Raw genomic sequence first — 6,680 nt, forward strand, 5'->3', positions numbered from 1 at the left:
ATCACACTATTCAGAGTGGCTCACCATTTTGAAGTTAGGTTACCAATTGTTATTTTCTGGAATTTTCCGTTTAATATTTTCAAGCCATGGTTTGTCACAAGTGAGCACAGGCAACCAAAATCTCAGATAAGATGAGACTACTATAGTTTTTTTGTGGAGAATTGAAAAAAAAAAAAAAATGGGTGAGTGGTGGAAGCTTGCAAAGGGGAAAATAAGTAACATTTCTTGTATATCTGGTGTTGTATTTAGACACTTTCATTTAATCCTCACCAAAAACAAAAAACAACAACAACAAAACAAACAAAAAACCTGTGTTGTCCATGTTAAACCGATGAGTAAAATGGAGTTCAAAAAGTCAAATAATACACAATTTACACAGCTAGCAAGTCATAGTACTATGATTTAAAGTTTGGGTAAGTTTAGTTACCCATGGCATCAGATATTTGTAGAATATGTAGAGAAAAGAACCCTTCTTCCAGTATAGGCTGATGAAATAGGCATTTGTTATTATTAGGGGAAAAAAACTTATTAATTTGTTTGGTTTCATTTGGTGGCACAGGCTGGAATTTATCTTTAATTGGTGTACAGAAGAAAGTTATTAGAAAATGGTTGAATGTGAAACTACTTATATTTTGATAATAGGCAAGATTATCATTGGTTCTGCTCCTAATAATATAACAAACTTTATTCAGCCAAAGATTTCCACTTAAAAAAATACTATATATAAGTTGATAAAAAGAAACTTTAACTCTATGTATATTATATTCATTTTTATACAGAATGTTTGAATATAGAATTTTTATGTAGAATTTTTCTTAACTCATTTAATTACCAACTCAAAGATTTTTCAACAGAGACCAATTATTTTAATAAGTAGTCCCCATACAGAATAGGTTTTTAAAAAATTAACTGACATCTGTTTTAATATGAGTTGATTGGATAAAAGTTTTAAATATTAGATACTAGTAAAGTAATACTAGCTAATTAGATCATAGCAAAAATTAATTAGAATATCTCATTATATTTGTACCAAAAAGTAACCTAACTCTTATGTAATTTGTATGTGTGTGGGTGTCTATATTTGTGTGCATGTAAAAATTCATTTTTATAATAGTTTGTCTATTTGAAGTAGGTTATTTTGATATCTAAATCAACCATGATAAAAATATTTTATTTTTTTTAATCTTTGAACTAGGTTTAATATGTTATATACATTTTGTGAATAATTTACTTTTTAATAATTTATTCTTTAAATTTTAATCATAGATTTTATTTAACCAGGTATGTCTAAAATACTATCATTTCAACGTGCAGTTGGTGTAAAAATTGAGTTTCCCTCCTCCTTTAGTACTAAGTTCACAAAAGTCAGTGTGTGTCATACGTGTGAAGAGCATCTCAATCTGGTCTGACCGCGTTTCAGGTGCTCAAAACCAGACATCTGTAAAGCAGCAGAATGTGTGTGATAACCGCACATAATTTGAAAGATTTATGTGGTTAATTTAAATGGTTTGAGCACTGGCAGTGGGTGAATTGAAATACCTTTTACTCCATTTTTGCAAAAAGAGACACTGCCGCTAATAGAAATCCTGCAGCTTCTTTTATTTTGCATGTGTCTTTTATTTCCATCTGGCAGGTGAAATTCAGAGGGATTGCCACCGTTGTATTTCTGGCATGCATGTTTTCTAGTTGATATCAATGATCACTTCTACTTCCCCTCAAGTATTGCTGTCAATGCCGTTTTAAATAGGAGCTCACTGGCAGATAATAATAGGTTTGATCTCAGCCTAAAAAGATCTGACATGAAGGATCTTACCTGACAATCTTTACAACTTAGCAGTTTATCTCTTAATTAAAAATTTTTTTTCCTTCAGCTCAGGTACCTGACAATGATGAACAGTTCGTGCCAGACTATCAGGCTGAAAGTTTGATTATAGTGTGACTCATTTCTTGCACTTTTTCTTTGTCTTTATCATTTCCTTCTTTCCCTTTGGTGTGTTTCTATTTCCGGTGTCTGTCCTTGCATTGTGTTGGTGCCTTTTTAGCTCACAGTCACGAGGTGATATCACTTGTCAGGTGTGACATCAGCAGAATGCCTGTGTGACCTGAGCAAAGCTCCAAATAGGAGTTAAGGAAAACTGATTTGATTAAAAGATGGTCCTCTGCCCTGCGTTTGGTCAATGTCCTCAGAGAAGAAGCGGGGCGAGACCCATGAATGTGCAAGTGGTTACTTCCCGGTTTTCAGTATGTTCACAAGGAAAATTCTGGATGCTGATGGGAGGCAGTTCAGTGGTTAAAATCTGTATGAGATTATTTATAATATGACTAATAAAAATTCTGGGCCAAACATTCACTGGCTTAGTATTTTTTACATACATGAACTTTCACCTGCTTTAATTTTAGCCTCATTTTCTGCTTCCTGGTTACAGCAACACAAAAAGAGGTAGTCACTGGCGTCTCTTAAGACTTTCTTCAGTGTTTCTTACCCTGAGCCTCGCTCCAGGCCTGGATGTCAGAGACGGCATTAGGCGAGATTCGTGGGCATTGCCTGCCCTCCTGTATTTGTAGAGTGAGCATTTGCTGAACAAACGTCGCCTCGGGGTTTACTTCTGGTGTTTGAGCTTTGCTGTTCTACCAGCTAATCAGCTATTGACTTGAGGAGCAAATATCGTACATAGTAAGAAAAAAAAAAAAGGTATAACTGTCATCTTGATTATAAACTGACCTAATACATTTTTGTTCTGTTAGCATCACTTTTAAAGCTCTAACTTGTTTAATTTTCTAGACAATATTGTTTCAGGAGACAATATCAACAGTAGTAAGAGATGCTTAATACCTTACAACTTATCAGACCCATATTTTCACACCTAATATCATAAATCCAACACGAATAGCTATGTTACTTCAAGTAACAGATGTTTGTGAGCATTGTTTTCATCTTTCATATTTGGTATCTTAAGTTATGAGAGGTTTCTCCCAGATCCTTTCCCATGTTACATGTTTTTGTTCAGCTTTGTTAAAACTTTTTTTCAAGTATAGGAAAATACACATAACAGAAAATTACCATTCTAACCATTTTAAGTGTACAGTTCAGTGGCACTTGCATTATTAAGCAAGCATCAACATTATCCATCTTCAAAACTTTCTCCCCCTCTCGTACTGAAACTCTGTAGTTACGAAAAATAGCGCCCGACTCTCCTTTAATTCCCCCCACGCTGTGGCTAATTACTCCTTCTTGATTGCATGGACCAGACAACTATCTCAAGTCATGAGGGTTTATTAAAAGACTTCTCAGAACAGCACCATTCACAGACTAAGGCAGCTCTAGAGACCAGATTAGCATGTTTGCCCCTTCAACAAGAGTTACTGGATCTTTAACATGTTGTCACTAATATAATTCCTCTTTTAGACTTTCCTTCTTTTTTGTGTCTACATCTGCTATCGACCAGCTCACATTTCCCCATTCAGCTACCCAAGGGGAAATCCAGTTACCTTGTTAATTTCCCCCCTTCGGTACAGCTTTCTAAAGCAAGCCACTCAGTAGGTTTTCAGGGTCCCATCTCTGTCCCAGTCCTTGGCTTTCTCTTACTCCAAAAAAACAACCTTGGGAGGACCTGCTTCCTTAGCTCCCGGCTCCCCAGGAGGAAGTAGTCGGTGGGTCCGATAGCCGTTGTGATGGGCATGTTTTTTAAGGGTCCCTCACAGAGTTCAGAATGAACAAGTTTAGGTTATCTGAAGGGAGAGCTAAGAAGGATTTTATGACTTTGTATAAATTGGTCCTGTTGAGTGTATTCTGAATATTTGTTTGGGTCTTAACATTGAATTAGTGTACAAATGTTCTGTTCTTTGAGGTGTTGTTGTCATTGCCATTTGGAGGTTCTGGAAGAGTTTGTGGATCGGTCCCTCTCTTCACAGTCAGTTCCATGCCTTTCACAAAAAAGACCAACTTGTTTTTGAGGTTAAACATTTTCCGCAATGGAATCTACAGCTATGATAATTTATTTTTAGATTACCATTTACCAGAGAAATATGTCCATTCTTCTTTCAGAATCATTCAGGATGCACGTTTACAAAAAGAAGCCATTTTACATTGTCCTGATTTGGCCTTTTAGTATTATATTTGCCTTATGTCTGTTATTTTAATTTAACATGTATTTTTTAAGTATATTTTATTGATTATGTTGTTACAGTAGTCCCTATTTTTTCGCCTTTGCTCCCCTATACCCAGAACCCCCTCCCTCCAGCAATACCACCTCCCTTAGTTCATGTCCATGGGTCATGCATGTATGTTCTTTGGCTTCACTCTTTCCTATATTATTCTTAACTTCCCCCTGTCTATTTTATACCAACCAATTATGCTTCTTAATCCCTGCACTATTTCCCCATTTCTCCCCTTTCCCTGATAACCCTGCAAATGATCCCCACATCTGTAATTCTGTTCCTGTTCTGGTTGTTTGCTTAGTTTGTTTTAGTTGTTATTTTTTAGATTCAGTTGTTGATAGTTGTGAGTTTGTTGTCATTTTAATATTCACAGCGTCGATCTTTTTTTTCTCAAATAAGTCCCTTTAACATTTCAACTAATAATGGCTTTGTGATGATGAACTCCTTTAGCTTTACCTTGTCTGGGAAGCACTTTATCTGCCCTTCCATTTTAAATGATAGCTTTGCTGGATAGAGTAATCTTGGTTGTAGATCCTTGCTCTTCATCACATTGAATGCTTCCTGACAGTCCCTTCTTTCCTGCAAAGTGTCTTTTGAGAAACCAGCTAATAGTCTTATAGGCACCCCTTTGGAGGTAACCCTCTGCTTTTTTTTCCTGCTTTTAAGATTCTCTCTTTATCTTTCACCTTTGGCATTTTAATTATGATATATCTTGGTGTGGTCCTCCTCAGATCTAGCTTGTTTGGGACTCTGTGCTTCCTGGACTTGTATGTCTATTTCCTTCACCAAATTTGGGAAGTTTTCCTTCATTATTTTTTCACATAAGCTTTCAATTTCTTGCTCTTCCTCTTCTCCTTCTGGCACCCCTGTGATTCAGATGTTGGCACGTTTAAAGTTGTTCCCAAGGTTCTTAAGCCTCTCCTCATTTTTTTCAATTCTCGTTTTCTCATTCTGTACTGGTTGACTGTGTTTTTCTTCCTTGTGTTCCAAATCATTGATCTGAACCCCTGTTTCCTTCCCTTCACCATTGGTTTTGTGTGGATTTTCCTTTGTTTCACTTAGTATAGCCTTCACTTCTTCCCTTATGCATTTGCCGTACTCAAGCATATCTGTCAAACCTGTGAGCATCTTTATCACCAGTGTTTTAAACTCTGCATCTGTTAGGTTGGCTATCTCTTCATCGCTTATTTCTCCCTCTGGAACCTTGATCCATTCTCCCTTTTGGGCCATACTTTTCTGTCTCCTCATCTTGACAGGCTCCTGTGTTTGTTTGCCTCTGTGTCTTAGATAGAGCTGTCACTCCTGTTATATTGTAAGGGGCAGAGCATTAGATATTCGTCAGCACAGGGCAATTGTTTCACCACATTGTGGCACTTTATGTGGGGGAAGGGTCTGAGGGGAACAATGTCACTTGTTCAGCACTCACCCCTTTACCAGGCACTTCTCCCACTTCCATATAGGACTGGCACCTCTCTAGCTGTTGCCCTGGCTGTCGTTCCCAGAGTGGGTGCATCTGCGAATGTTCTAGGACCATGTGGGCCCTTTAAACAAGCAGACTCTGCTGAAAGACTGGCAGTTTCTTCCTCTGCCCAAACCCCCACTGGTTTGCACAGTCAGAAGCAATGAGGCTTGATTTTCCTTGGTGCTGGGACTGTGAGCTGTGTGGTCTGGTCAGGAGCTGGGAACACTCCCCAGATATTCCTCCCCACTTTTTAAAATGTGTGGCTGTGCTTTCTGCTGGCCTGCCACTGCCACTGCTGCTGCCGTCACCACACTGTGTCCTCTCTGACCGGGCTCTGCCCCTCCTACCTGTCTGGGTGAGTATTTCTTCTTTATATCTTTGTTTGTTGGACTTTCATGCAGTTTGATTTTCTGGAACTTCTGGTTGTGTCTAGTTTTGAGATAATTGTATTCCTTCTTAGTTGTGGAGGGAGACCCAGCGTGTCTGTTTAGGCCTCCACCTTGGCCGGAAGTCTAACATGTATTTTTAAATATACAATTTGTATACTAGAAGTATACTGCATATATTATCTCAGTTAGTCATCCTGAAAGCCCTGTGAGGAAGGTACTATTATTATCTTACAGATTAGAACATTTGAAAATAGGGAAGTTAAACAATTTATCCAAGTTTGCACAATTGGTGAAAATAAGAATGGAGGTTTAAAATCCATCACTGTCAAGGTCTATGGTCAGCACATCCATATTAGGTCACTTTCCAGACTCTTTCAAAACACAGGGCATTTTTGAAGAGTCACGTAAGAGGAGACCTGCCCCCCAGCTCTCCTCTTCCTCACTACCTCTGCCTCCCCACTGCCTGTATTATCTGATACAACTGATTGAGTTTTCTCTGGTTCCATATACTCATCTATACCACATGTTTTTGTGCCTAATATGTGAAAGTATTTCTTGGAAGCATAAAAATTACACAGATGTAAATTTAGACAATTTAATAAAAAGTTACAGGGTCAAATATGATCTGGGAGATGTGGAGGGAATAAACGTGGAAATGATAGTGTTGGATA

This window comes from Furipterus horrens, unplaced genomic scaffold (assembly GCF_987537825.1).
Source record: "Furipterus horrens unplaced genomic scaffold, mFurHor1.1.pri manual_scaffold_9, whole genome shotgun sequence".
NCBI lineage: Eukaryota > Metazoa > Chordata > Mammalia > Chiroptera > Furipteridae > Furipterus > Furipterus horrens.